This window comes from Haemaphysalis longicornis, unplaced genomic scaffold, assembly GCF_048455015.1.
Source record: "Haemaphysalis longicornis isolate Haplotype H1 unplaced genomic scaffold, Haemaphysalis longicornis Haplotype H1 scaffold_8, whole genome shotgun sequence".
NCBI lineage: Eukaryota > Metazoa > Arthropoda > Arachnida > Ixodida > Ixodidae > Haemaphysalis > Haemaphysalis longicornis.
In genome coordinates, this window is record NW_027526445.1 from 166,557,930 (window position 1) to 166,577,811 (window position 19,882).

The following is a 19,882-nucleotide window of genomic DNA, read 5'->3' on the forward strand; positions in this document are numbered from 1 at the left end:
GCGCATGCGCGAGGAGCATTGGATTGGATTGGAATAGATTGGATTGGATTGAATTTTGTAGTGTTGCGCATGCGCGAGGAGCATTGGATTGGATTGAAATGGATTGGATTGGATGAAATTGAATTGTATCGGATTGAATTGGCATTGTGTATACTGTACTCACGCGTTGTCACTCATTTACATGCGCGAGTGGGCAATGCCATGGGTGATTTACGGAAAGAAAGATACCCAGTGCTCGTCATGGTTCAGTTCGTGGAGATGCGTGAATTTCTTTTTAACGGTGGGGAGGGGGGGGGGGGTGTGATTGTACTCTATTTTTAATCCGAGGCGGCAAAAACTGGGAACATTTACGGAGACACTAAACCGTCCGCATCGCCGTTGTGTTTTCATCGATCGCCTTTTATACTTTTCTCGAAGAACCGTAGTGCTCTACAAGCGTAGATCGCTGGACAAGTTCGTGCCGTGGCCTAACGGAAGTATAGCGCGAAAACACCGGACCCGCTTCCATTAGAGAGCGACCGCGGGCTTACGTGCGTCGTAAATAGTTTAGTTTCACGTGCGTACAGAGTTCATGTAGGCAAACGTGCACGCGCTCTCCGCCCATACCTGCGCGTTACTCCTAGCGCCATCTACGAACTGACACAGACACTGCTGTAACCGACGAGCCCGTTGCTATGACGACGACGAACGCTACTTCTTCAGGCTTAACAGCTGAAAAATCGCCCTTCTATCTCAAACAAAATCTGTTTTCCAATTAAAATTTTTGGTGAGGGTCAGATTGGGAGAACACTATATTGCAACAGTAGGGATTACGACGAAGCGGTTATCGCCGCGAAGCGGGAGCGCAGGGCGCCGCCATGTTGGTCAACTCAACGTACGGAAGCCACGTAAAGACCGCAACGTAAAAATTCAAATCTCACGTACGCCCGTAAAACTCACGGCGACCCTTGGCGTTCTGAGCATGCGCGCAAACAAAACGCCTCGTTGGACGTCAAGGCTAATTCTGCAAGGCAGCGGCGTAGACATGCCCCGGGAACAGAACGAACGAGGCGAGCGGAAGCTTTAAGACGCGTTATTTATCCGGCTGGTTGTGCCTTATTTCTTTGTCCTCACACGCATCCAGAAAATAAGAAGAAATGGCTCTCGTCTTTCAACTTTAAAGAAAGTTACTTAATTGATAGCACCGTCATTTTCTCTTTTTTTTCGCTCCCTGTACGGGCTTTTTCTGCTGCAAGCCGCCGCCGTAATGACCACCTGTCCCAGCTTTTATACCCTTTTAGTACCAATTGCATGCATGCAAGACATCGCTTTAAGGCCTGGACGTTAAATGCTGTCTTTAGTTGTTGGTTGCTGTCAGAACGTCAAATGGAAACGAGAAGACGGAATGGTCTGCGTAGATTGCTTATCAGCAATGAATGCAGCATTCGTGTATTTCAGAGAGAGAGAGAGAGAGAGAGGGGGGGGGAGGGAGAGAGGGAGAGAGGGAGAGGGGGGGGGGGGTCCATTCTGTGCAGCTTTGGCCTGGCCGGTGACCCGTCGTGTTCTTGCAAGGCCCACTTTCAAGGGCAGTGAAAGGACGCGCCACAGCATATGGACCGCTGGTCAGATGCCGGCGCGCCTATTTATGCATGCTCGCCGACGGATAAGCTGCCTATTTCCGACGCGGCGGGTATAATACGTGCATGCTGCGCGCGGACTGTGTGTGTGTGGTCCGTCAGCTGTTTCCCGACCCCCGCCTGCATGCTCGGTGTGCTGGGCCCGTCGACGGCTGCGTCGGCGCCGGCGAGTCGCGAAGCCGGAGACGGACGGACTCGTTGTGGGCCGAGCTGTCGCAATTCCCCCGACGCGCGGTGCAAGGACCTCAGAAGCCCCCAAGGCTGACGCGACGACGAAAGCCTTTCGTCCGCCGGCCTGAAGGGAACTGATCCCGTCCGCCGTGATGGCGTAATTCCTCAGTTCTAGGCAAAACAGCTCAAAAAAAAGAGACGAGGACAGAGAGAGATACACGTAAGCGACTGCGCTGAACTATCAACTGGTTTTGTTTTGAAAGAGAGACAGTATATATAGCCGTCCAAACTAAGTATTATGTGCGCATGCGTAGAAAACTTAGTTCTTTCTCAGACAGGGTGATAGAGGCCATGCTGACGCATGCCTCACCAAGTGTTAGGATCCGTTCTGATTCGATAATTTCACGTGAGAGCCGTGATTTGCACTTTGTAACGATGGACGTGTGCTGTCATTCTGGCAATTGCAATTCGGAGAATGGCTTGCCAGGAAGCCCTCAGCATCTTTCCCCTCCTGCGATTCCCGGCTGCGGCGGCCGCTTTTCTGATGGAGGCGAAAAGCAAAAACGCCCGTGTGTTCGAGATTTCGGCGCACGTTAAGGATACCCAGGTGGTCAAAATTAATCCGGAGCCCTCCACTACGGCGCGCCTCATCGCCTGCGTTGCGTCGGCGCGTTAAACCCCACAATCAAATCAAATCATTCTTCACATTGTTCGCGCGCTCCCTTATATAGGCTATCGTTGACGCATCTCCCAGTTTGGCCCACGTGCACTTCTCCGCACGTTAAGGGAATGTGCTAGACTACCCCTTCTGCACACTCAACAAAAGGTCGCCGATGTTTTGTGCCGCAGCCACTTTGCAGAGTTGCCTCCGAATCAGTCATTTTGCAGAGCTTAGAAAGCTTGTCAGGGGCAGAGAAGACAAGATCCACGTCATGTAAAATAAAACCAGTTGATAGTTCAGCGCAGACCCTGTTGTGTATATCTCTCTGTCCTCGCCTTTTTTTTTTTTTTTGCGCTGTTTTGCCTAGATTATGTCTAACACGCCCAGTTTTCCACGTTAACCATTAGTTCTTTTGCTTGAAGGGAGTTGCCTTTGATAAACCGAGCAACTATGTGCGTTCCGTCCCCGAATGACGTCATGCAAAAAAAAAATGAAAAGGAAGAACTGATTTTTTTTTCTACACAACATTAGCGATGACGTCGTGTACCAGAATCAGAGTAATAAGCGTGTTGTCCATTATACCATTCAAGTGATGGGATTGGGACTTTTGGGAGGAATGAAATACACGTGCACTACACTCACGCAGTGATGTTAGGGCGAGCGCCGTAAGTGACCAATTCTGCGAAATACCGTCGTCGTCGTCGTCGTCGTTGTTGTCCGGTGCAGACAATAATTGTCGCAGTGATGAGTAAACGGGATCGGGAAATTCGGAGGCAAAGAATAGGTTAGGGCATCACAAAACAGGAACAGCTGGAGAAAAATGGGAGAGGCCTTCATCAGTGTTTGTGGCCTTCGACATCTTGAAGGTGGAGAGTTCGAACAGACACAGTGGGCCCCTTGAGAAGGCGCTCTGATGATGATGGTATGATGGTGGTGGTGGCAAATCGCCTCTCGGCCAGCCCGGATCCCTCGTCAGTGACGGATGAAGCAGACCTCTTGCAAAAGGCCACTCTCTTTGCGTCTTCCTTGAAGCCTCTGAGGATTGCCTCCCGTGTAGGTCAGCCCTTAAAAGGCGCGGAGAGCGTCGGAGATGGGCGTCCGCGTTGTTTTTGCGACCTTCCTGGCGCTATGCCTTGCGTCACGACGTTGCGCGGCCGGGCATCATCGCGTCCGCGGCTGTTCAGTGTACGCGTCAATGCCGACCTCTGTGGAGCTCCTCCTCCTCCTCCCGTGGGTGACATAACTGGACGCTCCTTGTGCGAGGTGCCTCGAGGAGGAGGAGGAGGAGGCGCTTCTTCCAGTGTCCCACTCGTGACTCGTTCGGTGGGCACGTTCCTCGACGCGGGGACGCCATGTCGGAGAGAGAGACAGATTTGGTTGTGTCGGAATGAGCGCTGTCTGATAAGAAGGCCACGGTTGTCCCTGCTGAACGTCTGACGAGCTGTCACTTTCGAATTGCGGTCGTGCTCGGCAAATGTGTTAGCATAAAATGCACGCGGCAGCGCCCAACCCGCCGTCAAATGTCTGTTCGCGAATGCGTGGACATCTGTGGCACACATGCGAAGAAAGAAATTAATAGAGGATTCACTGGTGGATCTTTGGCAGTTTCTGAACGTCTCGATCGCTTTAACAGCGGCATTGGCTGCCTACCGCTTTTTTTTTTTTTTTTTGTTCCCCACGAGTGTCGGCTTTGCCGCCTGCACGGCTCTGCACTCGCTTTATACTGGTATACTCCATTTTACGATGAAACGGTGGGTGCGTCGAAGGCGGCAGGTGGCAAGGGGCTGTCTTTTCCCTATTACCGTGATTCGAACCTGTGACACGAACTCCGCGGGAGAACGCCTCTCAGTCACCGAGCCACCACCGCTGCGGATTGGCTTCCATTTCCGCCTTGCGTACATGCGCTTCGCTTAAAGCTGAGTGGCGAGGGGACGGGGTGGGGGTGATGTAGTGACCCACTCTGGTCCGAAGGAGCAGCGATGAACACGCCTGCAGCCACATAACTGGGTCGATCGTTTCGCTGCGCGCTCGGGTTGCCGCTGCTGGTCGCCGTCTCGGCGATCCCGTCCCGCCATCATCTCGGCCGAGAACAGAGACCGTTCTTTGAGGCGTTCTCAGCCGGACGCGCATCCCTTTCTCCTCCATCCACTACAGCGTCGGCTGTGGGGAGGGAGGGGAGGTTGTGGTGGAGCCGAACTGAAGGCAGCGATTGAGCGATGATCGCGTGTGTGGGACGGAGGAGCCCACCCGCCGGTTCGCAGAATCCGCTCGCTTTCTCGCTCTTTATTCGAGAAGCCCTGAATGGTCGTCGATTGTCCTCGCCATCCGAAGACGCCCATAGGGCAATACCGAGCCGCTCAAGTATTCGGGTTATGCGCACGTGCTTGAGCAGGAAGTCCCCGCACTCTCGAGCGGCCGTTAGGTGCTTTAATAAAATATGGTGCTATGGAATGGGTTGTCTATGAGAGCCTTAACGAAGGAATGTGTGCGCGCAGAGATTTTACGCGCGTGTACACCGACAACAGTCGGCCGTGCGAGGGTGCTTAAAATTGGCGGCGAAAGTGTTGCGTCAGCTGCACGGAGAACGCTGGGAAAGAAAATAACTGAAATGGGGAATAGAAGGAGAGGGGAAAGTGACCGAGACAGAGAGAAAGCTTTTATTTAGGCGCCTTCAACTTCAGCGTTCTCGCCGCCCGCGAGAGGAAGGCCGGAGTGGTGACTCGAGGATAAGGCCTTATATATCTCCCGGTGAAAAAAAGAAAAATTAACGTTCCTGCGTGGTTTACTTTTTCGCCTAGCAGGCGTTGGAGATGCCATGTATGCGGAACGTCGACATTAATAAGGGGGGGGGGGGGGGATGCGTTGAAGTCCACCTCTCACCCTGGAAAGGTGGTGGTAAAAAACATTTTTTTTTATTGAGCAGCCAAGGGAGCTGGCGTCTACAAACAGAAACCTTCTACAACCACACTATCCTCTCCCACGTATCTCCGTCCATTTTCCCCCACAACTGCCCACAATGTGACATCCCTCTCACAACCTACCACCTTGTGTATTCATGTCCCCACCACCCCCACCCCATTCACTCCCCCTCCCTTGAGCAGCGGGAGTCTGCGCTGACCAGCTCGGCGCCGGAGCATCAAATCGCCCTGGTGCAACGAGCCCTGGATTCGGCGCAGGCTCGCGGCCTCCTGGACGTGGGAGGCTGACCACGTCCCTTTCCAGCTCCCTTGGCTGCTCAATAAAAATGTTTTTAAGAAAAGATAACTTAGTACATGAGAGGCAGGGAGGTTAAAGATTTAAAGAAAAAAAAAAAGGCAATAAAAGATGTCAAGTCGAGTGGGAAGGATAGAAGCTTCCCCGGACTGAGAACGCCGTTTTCTAACTCGGCGTCGTGCCGTGCCACGCGCTCTGGTTTAACGAAAAGAATGTATGAAACGCGGCGCCATGGTCTGTGAGATGACTGTGGAGCTAATTTCACTGCGGAACGAGGGCACTTGTCGAGGTTCTGCCGTGCGTTCTCTATCGGCCACGCGGGGGGAGAAATGCACGCGAGGGAAAGGTGAATTCACATTACCCGCCTGCTCAATAAGGAATGACGCGTATACGCATCGGAGTATGCTAATGCTTCCAGTAATGCTTCCGACGTCAAAATAAAACTGGAGGACGAGAGGCGGGCAGATGAACGCGCAGCTGTTCGAGTACCGCGGCCAACCACCCCGTCACGCGTACGGTATAGTAAGCGCTGCTCGTATACGACCACGCTAGTTGAACGGGTGGAGCACAAAAGGGGTCGACGCGGGGTGGTGCGCACCGATGCGCGCGGCGACCTCTGTGCGCGCCGCCGACGACGATCGTGTCACAGCCGGTCCTCGCGGCATTCACCGTGCACGTTGCGACACAACTGCTGCTCGCGCTGTACGCTGAGGAATTCCCCCGATATGCCCCGCGGCGCATACCTGCCCCGCGGCCGGTCCGGCGAGAAATAAAAAGAAGCCTGCGCTGGTGGAAGGGTGACGCGACTTCTTTGATTCCTGCCGTACTGGTCAGTTTCTTTTGTCTTGTTGCAAAAAAATTCTTGGTTTTAGCTTTGCGGAGGGTGCGTTCCGTTATCGCGTGGCGCATTCTTTTTACTCCTCGCCTTTCAGTGAATATGTATTCGGTGTTGCGCAAGTTCGTGCGGGCGGTCGAACTCGTCGATGGCGAGTGAAGCGTACTGCCGTTTTTCCTCCTCTTCTAGATAAGGGGAGTGGGGTGCGAGTGCGTATGGAACCTCTTGCTTTTCCGAAGGGCCGTTATTTCGGAGAAAAAAATATTTTATTGTTCTCGGAGATGCTCTCCGACCTCTCTATCTCTCATGTTAGTGCAATCGTCCGCGGAAAACGTGGCCCTGGAGGATTTTGTAACGGCTGTTTTGTTGCGTGGCTTCTATGCTTAGAAAATCGTGCACTCGGGACAATGAAGGAAAAAAGTCTTGCAACGACATTCTGCGAATGAGTGTAAGAGGTCGAGGTCGTGGTATCGATAGACTGACGGACACAGAAATATAGATAGAGAGAGATGATATTTACTGATATATGTTTGTGTTTGAAATGACACTTCGCGGGAAATCAGTTTTGCGAAGTCCCCTGCACTTACCGAAGAAGCTGCATTCTCCAGCACCAACACCTCCACAGTTTCCTTCGAGTAAGCGATCTTCGTAATTTGGCCCCCGATTTTTTTTTTTATGCGCTTGTTGTGTTCATGTATAGCTAAAGAAATGCGCTTCGTCCGTCAGAACGAGATGTCCGTTTCCATTTCCATTTATGTTGTATTTTTTGCGCCCACGGCTTTTTCATCAATAAAAGAAAACCTCGGATTTTTGACCGAACACGCCAGTAGCATACTTTCAACTGCCATTGCCGCGCCCTTGTTTGCGCACTCGCGGGCTGTGATTAATTGCCCTTCTCGCGTCCTTTTTTTTTGTTGTTGTTCTATTCGCGAATTGTTGCCGGTTTGTATGACGTTTGGACGTGCAGGCTTGCGCGTCGCACTCGCAGCGGATATGTATCCGCCTGTATATATATCGCGCAGCGCATTCCGCCTCTCCGCGGCATCAAAATCCGTGGAATGCGGCGCCGGTGCGGCGCCGATAACCTATACCGTCTCCATTGTCCGGTGTGTAGGGGCTGACGGACTCGTCGCCGTCTTCGGAACCGCGCCTTGTGCCGCCCGGGCCCATTAAGAGCTATTCTCATTGGCTGGCGTTGCGGCCGTAATTACTATACAACGAAGTCGCTGTCGTGGAAGTGTCGCTTAATTCAAAGTCTTTCGTGGTCCTAACTGCGATGCAGAGCAAGCAAGTCTTACTTTCTTTAGCGAAGCATCGCTTATAAAGAAGCCAGTTTCTGTCCGGAGTAGGTTTTCATAACGAGGCTTTACTTCATTTATTTAGGGGCCAGGGAAAAAAAAAAGACACGCAGAGAAATGAAAACAAAAAAAGAAAAGCCCCAACCCAATTTCTACTGCTGCATTACCTGTATATGTGACGCAGTCATTGCGCATGGACGGACATTAAATATGTGCAAAAACAGGTATGTGCATATAAAACTGGAAAATGGAGTACAGTTGTGCTTTGTTTGGTGTTCCTTGAAGGAAAATATTTTTTTGTATTTCTGAATTCTCTCTTTGGCGTTGTTTTTTGTTGTAACTTGGATCGAAGTTACCCGCCTCGGTGGCTCAGTGGCGAAGTTCGTTGTGCTGCTGAGCACAGGGACGCGGCTACGATCCAGGCCGCGATGGCTGCTTTTCTGAAGGAGGCGAAAAGCAAAAACGGGCGTGTTTACCGAATTCGTCAATTGGCGTGACGGAACCTATGTAGCCGTCGTGGTTGCGTTACTAAGCTGTAGCCAGTAGGTATACAAAAGAGGGCCTTTGTGCACGCCGTTGTGATTGTGCGGCAGAAATGAAATAAAGTGACTGATTTTGCGCCGCCCGGCATAAATTGTCGCCGTTGTGCGCGAGACTTCAACAAGGCTGTACCGATGACTCAATTCGCCACTTCGCGAATCCAGTTTCGGTGGTAGAAACCATCCAAATCAGGTAATGGAGATCAATAGGATTGGATAATATACCTATACTCCGTAATGAACAGCGTGTGCAGAAATGAACATTTTATTTTAATGACAACCAATCTCGGGGACGAACTGTTTGACGTCGTGATGCACGTCGCCACAGATAATACTCGTCAAACGAATGACATGCATTGCATATGTTCGACGTGGTCCACTAAAAACGTAATCGCAGGTAATGTAATGATGGCGCAACGATATATCTTGTAATCCTACATAGTTCACAAGGCCACTCCTCTCCCTCGGTAACTCGATCGTTCAATCAATCAATCACCCTGTGACACAGTGCGGCCGCTCACCGCTCGCAGCCGATACCGGGATTCGGCCGCGTTCCGAAGTCCCTCACCGCCGTTATCGTCGCTCTCCGAAGAGGTGGATCCTCACTCGGGGGCAGCAGATTAGGGGGAGCGATAAGAGAGCGGCCGCTTGTCTCATCTTGCGCCACACTGCCGAGCCGAGCGAGTGGTCGCGGCGGCGCTATCACTCTTTCGCGAGGTGCCTCCGTGCGTGTGCGTGTGTGCGAGCGAGTGTGTGGCGCGGGGTGTGTCGCCGGGAGAGGAAAGAGGGCGGCCGTGTGACAGCGAGAGAGCTCTTCGTTTGACCCGACGACGACGACGACGCTGGCAGCGACGGCGGACTAACGGTTCCCGCCTCGCCTGTGTGTTCTCCGGCGCCGCATTGTGCATAGAAAGTGCTTTCCTCCGGCCGAGCGGGGGACCTTGCCGGCGACTCCTTCGGTGGGATTCTTTTTGGAGATTTTTTTTTTCTTTTTGTGCGCGTTTTTGTTTTTCGACGCTTCTATCGACGCGACCTCTTCCTCCCCGTGGCTTGTTTGAGAGACGCCCGTGAGAACGAGCTTGTAGGAAAAGACTCAGAGGTGAGTCGGCGAGCTTTCCTTCCCTATGCGTGGACTCGTCGTGTAGTCCGCGAGTGGAGCTTGTGTGACGTTTTATGACGACGGGTTCTGGGTGTTACTTTTTTAGAATCTCCGAACAAGCAGTTGTGTTTTTTTATAAAGTCGGTCACTGGAAGAGAGATCGAGAGAGACAAAGAGTGAAAGCCCCTCCTTTTGCGCGTTGGGTACGTCACCTCTCTCTTCACTCAGCGCAGTTGTGGGCGTCCGGCGTCGCGGTTAATCGGTGTCGCTGTAACGGTTTTGTTCCTTTGAATTGGTCATGTCCGCCCCTACAGAATTCGTTTGAATTCGCCCGCAAGGAACTGCGTGTCTGATTCTTTTTTTCTGTATATGCTATTTTGTGTATCATTTTACCCTTATTTTCTCATTTTAACCAAGCTTTTTTTACCTGTCATCTTTCGTGACCTACTTCTTTTTAAAAGACGCCCTAATATGGTGGAAAATAGTACACCAGAACTGCATTGGCATCAGTTCTCTTATCGCCGTCTGCTTTGCAAAAAAACTTGCCCGTTTTTGAGTGGCTTACCCGATTTAAACCTGAGTTTGGACGCCTTTTTTTACTTTGTCACTTTGTCGGCTGGCCACTGCACCGTTAAGTAGCCGATAGTGTTGCGCCGTGGCCACGCACTGCAACGTCTACACGCGTTTTATCAGTCGTCATTTCAGTCAGGGTTATTATTAACATTCTAATAGGAGCGGACGAGAATTTGAACAACACTGCGAACCGTTGTGAGGAGCACGGGGAGAACGGGACTCTTGCACCAGCGTTATCATTCGAACCCGAGGGCTCCTTATCAGCACGGGCGCGCGCATGTATTAGCGTCCTCCCGCGATAAGACGGGCCTGCGTTGCAGTGTCTGCACGGAGCCATCGTCGCCGCGAATCCTGCACGCGTAATCGCCACATTCCTCACCTGCCGTTGCCTCCGGCAAGCGCAGTGTCCTTGCGAGATCTAGAAAAGATAAATAAAGGGGAGAGAGAGAGATTATGGAGGTGTTGTTTGGAAGTAACCAGTCGACCGCGCCCACATTTATGGTTTCGATGTTGTAAGAGTTAACGGGCCTGTTTCATGTTTTGCTGTGGTAGGAAATGCGGCAGAAAGGTGGGCGGGTTTTACTTCATGAAGTGCTCCCAGGATTGAGGTATTGCTCGACGATAAGCTATATACTTCAGCTGAACGTCTTAAGTTATGTGGCAGTCAGCTGTAAACGTTTCCCCGTGACTGCTTCGCCTGATTGGCTGTGCTTTTTTCAATGTGTGTCTGTGTGTTTGAACAGTCATGAGATCTTTCCACATCTGTTAATATAAACTTCACCCCCATCTGGCGTAGCAAGTCGGGCGGCTAGCCTGACTGACCTAGCCTACCCATTAAAAGTCATGTTAAATTTAGCTCTTTGTACGAAGATGTGCGGTGGTAATGTACAATAAATGAAATAAGCGCACTGGGAAATCAGAAAGCATGGTTCATTCATGATTTACACATAGCTTGCACATGACATCACCACAGCCCTTTCTTGTGGCCCACTTTCAGCATTGTCAGCGCCCCCGAAGATAAGGGCATCAGATAAGCGTGCATGCAGACTTTCACCGTGATTGTACTTCGCAAACAGGGCAGCTAGGCTGACGTCCGTGCAAAAAGCCACGTGTAAGGACAGTCAAGTCCAGATTGGGGTAACGAAAATAATAACGAATTGATTCATAATGTGGAGGGTGATGACGTGATTGATTTGTGAAGAATGTTTCCGTTATGATTGATTTATTGGTAATGACGGTTGATGTATAATTGCATGCATACGCTAAGGCGAGACAGGCATGTTGGGCGAATGCCGTCGTCCTGCACTTGCTACGACTGATGATGATGGTGGTGGTGGTGAGGATGATTATCAAGTCGTATGCCTCAGCCTTCCCACAATTTCCTGCTCATCTTTTCCCCTACGCAGTCGAGAGTTTAGTTTTCTTTTTTTTCTTTTTTTCAAGTTTATGCCTGTGCGCGTCAGCTGCTTTGTGGGGCTGCAGAAATAATCTCCAATCGATAGTGACACACCGACAGAATCGTCATCGTGCCTTAGTTACTCCCGTCGCACTGTGGAAACACTTCCCATGCACTTCCGACACAGCCATGGTCCACTAAAACGGTCGCTGTATGGCCGTACTCCAGATTCCTTTTCTAGACGTACTACGCTCTAAGGAGTGGTACTGCAGTGTTGCCATCCTAGGCGCGCTGTATACGTTACTAGCGTCACTAAATAAACCTTTATTTAGTGATGCTATACGTTACTGTGTTATGAGATACGTTCATCAATTACAGCGCTACGAGCGTGACAATCGCGCATTTCGAGTATTCCGCTCCCACTCCGCGTCGGTTCGCGAGGGAGAGAAAATATGGGACGTTGAAATCAGCGGCCGCGGTCAAACATATGACCCCGCCGCTCGGAGACGTCGCTGCATTCGTGTGTACGCGTTTGCAGCAGACAACGAAATAACCGCGATTCTCGCGTCGCCATTTCCGCGAGCGCGTGCACATACCTATCGTTCTTGGCTCGTGTAAAATTGATAAGGATCTTGGCACGTTCGAGAAGTGGCCGTGCAGATGCGGACTTTTCTCGTTTGCTTGTGTGTGTGCATGTTTTTTTTTCTTTCTGCGTGGCTTTACAAAGGAGCCTGTACTGCTGCGTGTAGCACGCGTTCCATATGTAAGAAGAGCCCCCTGGCTGCCCTCCCGCGCGTTATTCATTGTGCATGCACCCTCGATCTATCACCGCGCTCGAAGTGTTATTAATGCGAACGAGTTTGCAGAAGCCGTATCCATCATTTTTACTCCCCGGCAGTGGAGCGCGAGCGCTCGCTCGTGTTCGCCTTTTCTTCGCGTCGTTTCTCGTTTCAATGCGGGTGCGGGAGAGGGTGGAGGGAATAAAGGCGCGCTTTTATATTGCGAGATAAATTTCATCCGTAGAAAATTCATTGAGCCACCGCTCTCTCTTTCTCTGCTGTTTCTGCCTTAGAGTTGGTGATTTAGGTGCATACCGGACCATCCGTGCGCCCTGTAGCGCGGCATACTGTGGGTGTGTATTGTTTTTGTCTGTGTGTGTGTGTGTGTGTGTGTGTGTGTGTGTGTGCGTGCGTGCGCGTGCGTGCATTGCGCATTGCGCATTGCGCATTGCTTTGAGGTTCAGATTACATTTTCTTGGCGTTCACTCACTCACAGAAACAAACAAAAAAACAAGCCGTTCCCCCCTTAGCATTGCGTGGGGTGGGAGGCAGACCCGTGATTAAGTTTGCGCTGATCAAACGGGCTCACAATAAGACATACACGATCGAGCGCACTCTAACAACTGCTTTTATTGGCTCGAAAAGTGCTTAAATAACCCGCAGAACTCTGTCCGCCGGGGCGCCGTTTTTTGTAGTTATTTAACAACAGCACAGGAAACCCTATACGGGAGGCAGATGCGTTATGTGCTGCGTGAACTGCCCACACTGTCGATGACGATTACTCCAAAGTTTTGTATTCGCCCCACAGGCGATGATGATTGTCGGTCTCGACGGCTTTCTCGGGGAAAAGTCGGCTGTCAATTTATTTTCAAGTCCTCTGTCACAAACCCCGCCTCGCCGCTGTCATCTGTACGCTTTATCTGACCTTATTTCCTCTCTCCTTCACTCACCGTCAAACTATTTGTTGTATTGTACTATTTGTTGTTTTAAGCTGGAGTTCAGCTTTTGGGCTACCCACTGTCCCCTCTCCCGTCATATCGCCACGGCCTACCCCGCTAATGGCTAACATGATGGTGATGTGGTGTTATTTGCTCGTTTCGTAGTAACCGGGGTTTTGTAATAAACGGACCGCAACTGCGCTAACATGTGATCTGCGGCGACCGAGCTGTTTAGCACGCGTAATAACCGAGTGCTCATTCATGCTCCGTCACTATAACCGTGCGAGATTGGTTTAAACGCGACGAAGTAATTGGTTAAGCCGCGTTCCTCTCTCGCTTTACGCGCGTACCGTTCTTCCCCTTCGCCGAGCGGGGGTCAACGAGGCCGCGCTACGAACGATGCAGTTGCGGGTTAAGTTAGGGGGTCATTAGTGAGGCGGTGCGAAAACAAGGCCGCCTGTATGTGCGTCGTCCGACCAGGTGTAAACGCGTGCGAGACGTTTTTGAACGGACGCGTGAGGCGGCGCGTTAGGGCAACACTTCCAGCAAAAATGTCCGGATGCTTTTTGTAGCAGCCGCTTTTCTTGGCGGATAGCCGTTTGTATACATACGTAGATTATATTGCCGTTTGCTCGTATCCAGGGCACGTTCGATGCGCTTCAGAGTTCTGCTTCTGCGGCAAGCGTGCTGAAGAAAAAAAAAAAATCTGAACCCAGTTCCACCGAGTGTGAAATCTGCTGAAACAGCGGGCCTCCGGGTTGTCTTTACGAAGATTCCGTCCATCTTCGGCTTCTTTCGTGTGCGTAATGTTGGAGTCGTCTTCGCGGCTAATTGTCACAAAATTTGTTTCCGGATAGGTCCGGTAAAACAACAGTTACAGCGCTTTTCTGTTACCATGCCTCCTCCGTACAACCCGCCGCGGTGGCTCAGTGGCTAAGGCGTTGCGCTGCTGAGCACGAGGTCGCGGGTTCGATTCCCGGCCGCGGCGGCCGCTTTTCTGATGGAGGCGAAAAGCAAAAACGCCCGTGTGTGCGAGATTTCGGCGCACGTTAAAGATCCCCAGGTGGTCAAAATTAATCCGGAGCCCTCCACTACGGCGCGCCTCATCGCCTGCGTTGCGTCGGCGCGTTAAACCCCTCAATCAATCAATCAATCCTCCGTACATGGCCATGCTGCACTGCGCAACAGGCAATGTGGGAAAGCCAGCTTTAAAGGCCAAGGTGGCACCGATCTACCTAAAGTCGGCTCCACCTCGAAACACAAATGCATTCCCGGGAAGACATTTTATGAGGGACAATATAAGCCGTCTTATAGCAAAACATGGATGGTGTAGGACCTTCTTTCATTTTTTTTAGGAATTTTTTTCTGTACTGGGAACCGGCGCTTGCCCGGCGGAACAAACTGCTCCAAAGAGCGTGACACGAAACCTCTTCAGAACCAGCCCTAGAACAGCTCGGCTGATAAAAAAAAAAACTCCCACCTCCCCTCGCGGGAACCCCTGTGTAGATGCGACGCATAGGCGGAGCGGCGAAGGGACCGCGTTTTATAGCGCGCATAACGTTGAGGGGACTGCGTAAGCCGGTCCCAGTCGATGACGACGTTGGCGTACTTGTAAAGCGGCGTGGACTCCAGCTGTTTGAGCCAAGCGTGGACGTTGCTTCGCCGGAGAACGGCACACTGGTTATATGCGCAGCGCGCCCGAAGGAGAGGAAACCGCGGAAGAGAGAGTACTGCACATGCGCCGGCCCCAGCGCGTCTGCCGCGGCTATGACGCAATCCAATCCAATCCAATCCAATCCAATCCAAATCCCAATCCAATCCAATCCAATCCAATCCAATCCAATCCAATCCAAATCCCAATCCCAATCCAAATCCCAATCCCAATCCAAATCCCAATCCAAATCCAAATCCCAATCCAAATCCCAATCCAAATCCAAATCCAAATCCAAATCCAAATCCCAATCCCAATCCCAATCCCAATCCAATCCAAATCCAATGCCCCTCGCGCGAGAGTGTTCGCTATCGGAGAGGAGAGGGGGGTGAGCGGCGGAGAGCGCAGCTGGCGCGGCGAGGAGAATGGGGGAGGGGTGGACAACGCCGACGACAACGACGACGACGCCGGAGGGACAAGGCGAGTGAATCAGATGCTCTGCATCTAAAATTACACCATCTTCCCGTAGGGGAACCCTGACTAGTCTGACTAGTCGACCCCTGACTGGGGTCGACTGAAGTTCCCATTAGTTTCAGTTCGTCGTTTCCGGTGACGTTCAGCTTCGCGTGCCTTCGTTGTATCACTGGCTTCTTGACTTAGTTTGAATGAGTGAAGCACGTAAGGCGCGTTCGTAGCGCATGCTCCCGTCCCGGTTTGTAGCGCAGTGGGAAGAGCGCCACGTATACCTCCCGTTGCGGCCAGAGAGTCGTGGGATCGAAACTGGGCGCCGCCTAACTATATTTCTTTTTGTAGTGGACTGCGCTGACGTCAGCCCAAACGCTGACGGGGCTGAAGAGACGCGTATGCGCAGTGGAGTACGGACGGCGGACAAGGAGGGAGGGACACAGCCCCGAGCATGAGATGCTTCGCATCTAAAATAGGGTGGAAGGCAGACTTGCGGAGTCGCTGGTCTGGACAGTCAATCTCGTCGATAGGCTCCATAGGGGAGCTGTGTACAGGAACTCCGAGCTAATCTGTACGCACGCGCTCGCAGCGAGATGGACATTTTCCAAAACGGTGTTTAAAGGGACAGACAACCGATTTTTGTCGAGTATATATTCTCTATCCCAAATGAAAGGGCATCACTTAAAGCACCTTGACGAGAAACGGTTTTGCTGATAACGCCCTAGAACTTTTTAAATCGAATTTTTTGATCTACGAGCCGTATGTGTCCCTCCCAAAACTAATGCTGGCAACCATGACATAGAGTAGCTCGGCAACATACTTTTTGTCTATATGCGAAATAAAAAACGATATTTAAAAACTTGTTCCCAGCTAAAAAAGTCTGAATCGCAGGCTTTCCTGTTCCTTCATGTGTTTTTTTAATGCAACGGTCTATTTTGCACGAATGCGCCATCTGTTGAAATAGACGATAGGTAGAATCTGGCTTCACGTTGTGGAGGCGGGAAGTTCGATTCTCCCCGGGCGCGACGTTTCTTCTTTTTTTTTTTTTTTAAGCTGCCGTTGGCGTATTTGGAAACTGAAATCAAATATTTTGGCAGAACAAACGCCCCTGACTCAGGCAGAATCGTCAAAGCTGCTTCGCTGGATCTGTTTACTGAACGCTGCCGTTGATTCTGGGCATGGAGGCTCAGTTAGCCACACTGAGAGGCATGCTGAGAGGCACCCAGCGACGGCGGGCGGCGTGTCTTTAAAAATTTCAGAATAATGTTTAGAAATACATACGCAATTTAACCTCGTACGAATACTTGTGTTAAAAGGTTTTCAATGCGTAAATAAACGTTTCAGCAGTTACAGTAACTGCTAGGTTTGCAGGTCACGTGACAGGGACACATATTGTAGTGTCAAGTTTCGACACTACGAACCGCCACCCTTCCGATTTCAGGAAGTTTGCTGCCAAATTAAAATTATTTCCGCCAGTTTGTTTAGAAATTGCTTGTGGTTATCGGGCTATATAAAACGCTGGCTTTCATGTGAGCTAGAGAACATATACGCGACAAAAATCGGTTGTCTGTCCCTTTAACACTCTTCAGCTCACCTGTTTCACAATTCACGCTGGTCCTGCCCTGCTTCAACTCGTATTCGGGAAGGCTATCCGTTAAAAGAAAGATGTATTTGCTGACGCGGACGTTGCTCGCAACATTCCCATCACTCGGATATACACGAGCCCTGTTCGTGGTAAATGGTAAACGTTTGGGCGCTGCCTAAATGCAGTACGGTTATTTCTTTTAAACTCTTCGGCATATTCCTACGCACGCTACACGCACAACGACTAACGCCTGTACACGCCGCGGCCTTTGGATGTTCGGGGAGGCTGTCTGTGCTCGATTGCATTTGCGAGCACAGCGCGTTTGCTTGGCGGTCGATTTATGAGCTTGCACCTCTGCACGAAACGACAGGAGCATGCACACGCGGCGATGTTCTGCGCATGCATGCCTAGAAAGCAGCTCGTTTCGCCTCCCATAAACTATTATGGGCCGAGATTGCGCAGCACACGGTATTTTCCTCTCGATTCGCGATTGCAGTTTGCAGCGAAACCCCGCTGCGGTGGTGGCCATGCTGCGATTGCTAATAAAGGCGGGGCAAACAACAACAACAACAACAACAACAACAAAAGGTTGCCCTCTGTGTAACGCGAAGGACAGTGCCACCTTGCACGACAGCGACACGAATCGGTCAATGTCGCCGCACATGTGGCTCGCAGCTACAACAGCCCCGGATTATATGGAATGCGGGCGTTTTAATGCGGCCTGCGCGCGACTGCAGGCCGTGCACGCAGCCAAGAATTATTTCGCTGTAGGAAAAGTGCGCCGCAGGCTAAACTGTGTTGTTGTGTATTGTGTATACCGCGTGTATTGTTTTTTTTAATGCGTAAACATTTTTATGTGAACTCAACGAGAAAATGCGTCTGTCCAGTTCTGTACAGTAGTGAATCCGACTTTACATGGGCTCAGCGTATGCTACTGCTTCCGTTCTGAGGACACTTCGGGTCGTATATATGGAAGCGCATTTAACAAGAGGCTATAGGTCCTTCTTACTTTAAAATTATATTGCGCATATGGCGCAGGGAGAAGTCTTTTCCCAGCAATGCATCTGTGTATAACAGTACAGCTTACCTTACAGGGTCTCGGTGTATTTCGGAACGGCTTACGCATCTATTCGACGATTCCCTCGTGGGAGTTTCTCCTATTTTTTTGACATTTATTCAAGCAGGTAACAACTTCCTTCTCGTTGCAGTGGCATTTCGTGTCAGTCTGTAAGGACATGTATACACCCAGTGTAGGGTGTGGTTCGGCAGGTGCTATCTTGGGCTATCCAGACGCTGTTGCACATCCCGGTGTATACTACAGAGCGCTCCTTTTCTGACGAAGGAAAAGTACGCCCCCCTCACCGCTATCATCGTCATAATGCGCGCTGCTTGTGTACGAAGCGCCTGTAGCACGTCGTCCTACCCGTTGGCATGCGGTCTCGGCTTGGCGAGCCTCGTTGTCTCCGTTATATAGCGCTGCTATATAGTGTCTACTGCGGTGTGCGCGCACAGGCAGGTGCGTGCGTGGACTCGGCAATCAGCCTCCCAGCGCGGCTGTTAGTAATGATATGCGTGCCTCTACAGGAGGACACGCATATAAGCGGCCCATTATCGGGCACTTTCTCCGCCGAGTCTCCTCCGTCCTTTGTCAGTGCATGTGCCAAGTGTGATTCGCCGTCCGTGAACAGCGGGTCGTGCGTGTACTGTTGCGTCGATGTATGCACCCACGCTGGAGTAATTTCGCCGGAATGTTGGACCGTGGGTGCGGTGGAACCTTGGGCTCTGTACCTGCGGGCCATCTAGCCCTGCGTTCCTGTGACGTCACGGTTATCTCGAGTCCGTTCTCCCAGTTCTTTGTGCGCAGCTGTTTGGCGTGTTGTGCTCGTCAAAAGCTGTGCTGTGATGGAACGCTAAGAAGAGTGTGGGGAAATGATGTCTTTCTCGAATGACGCGATGGGCATTTTTTTTTACGTGTAAGAAAGGTGTGCTATAGGTACTGTTTGACGAAATTACGTATACACCGACGCTGAGCCTCTCTGGAGACCAGTCGACGAAAATATGGGGCGTACGCGGAGTTGGGGGAGCGTGGCTGGAGACAGCTGCTACCTGTGATGGGCAATATTTGAGAACCTGCCGGTAAGAGGAAGGCAAAATTTCACAGGTAGTACAAAATGGATGCGTTGACCCTTTTGGGGAGATGACACACATTATCGCCCAATGCAAATTTCACAGGTAGAGCAAGATGGATGCGTTAACCCTTTTGGGGAGATGACACACATTATCGGCCAATGCAAAGGGGATAACCACTATAAATTAATTATTAATTCTTGAATTGGTCAAGTTTCATTTACGGCCAGAATGAAAGTGAGGCCGAGGCCATTGTCGTCAACACGAGGCCACCACTTAGATCGGCAATGACGCTACACTCTTCGGAACTTTGTCATTCCACGAGCGGGCGCTGGAAATGCAACGCGCGCTGTGGACTTGTACCCGGCATGCATTGCGGAGAGTGAGTGGGTCGCACACCAACATATTGCCGCCCACGCACAAGCACTGTTACATATGAAATAGTACAAAGCCTCCAGATGGCGGAGTCACGTCTCCGTTCGTGGTCAAGTCCGGGGACCTTGATTCTGCGACGTTAGTGACCGGAGAGTGGGTTCTGGACTCGACTAGGGCATAAAGGCGGAGTGGGCGTTGGAGTAGTTCATCACGCTTTCAGGGTACATATACGTTTACAAGCGCATTGCCTATACAGCCCTCGCTTCCTAACTGCGCAGACCGTTCTATGTCACAGGCGTTGCTCACCGCAGTCCCAAAAGGCCACAAAAGCCTTACTTCGCTTTCTTAAGGCCACAGGCTTGTCTGAACGACTGTATGGACACTGTGTATACGTCTTTCATTCGCCCGTATTGCCAGTTCACCTGTTCTGTTTTAGGCATTGTTGTCGACCGTGGTTTTCTGTCTTCGTAGTTACCTTTACTCGTTGTTTTCTCGCTACTCAAGCTCCACTTCCCATCTTTTATATACCCCATCTGTCTCTTTAAATCCCGCCTTTCCTAC

At 51.1% G+C, this 19,882-nt stretch overlaps 1 protein-coding gene across 1 annotated transcript in view; it reads left to right on the forward strand.

Moving 5' to 3' along the window:
* The first annotated feature begins 9,038 nt into the window (after positions 1 to 9,038).
* Positions 9,039 to 19,882, forward strand: part of Kst (spectrin beta chain, non-erythrocytic 5 kst) — a 189,259-nt gene continuing 178,415 nt past the window's right edge. Inside the window, exon 1 of the mRNA XM_077680340.1 lies at positions 9,039 to 9,432. The gene's annotated coding sequence lies outside the window, so the exon portion shown is untranslated. The remainder of the gene's footprint in view (positions 9,433 to 19,882) is intronic.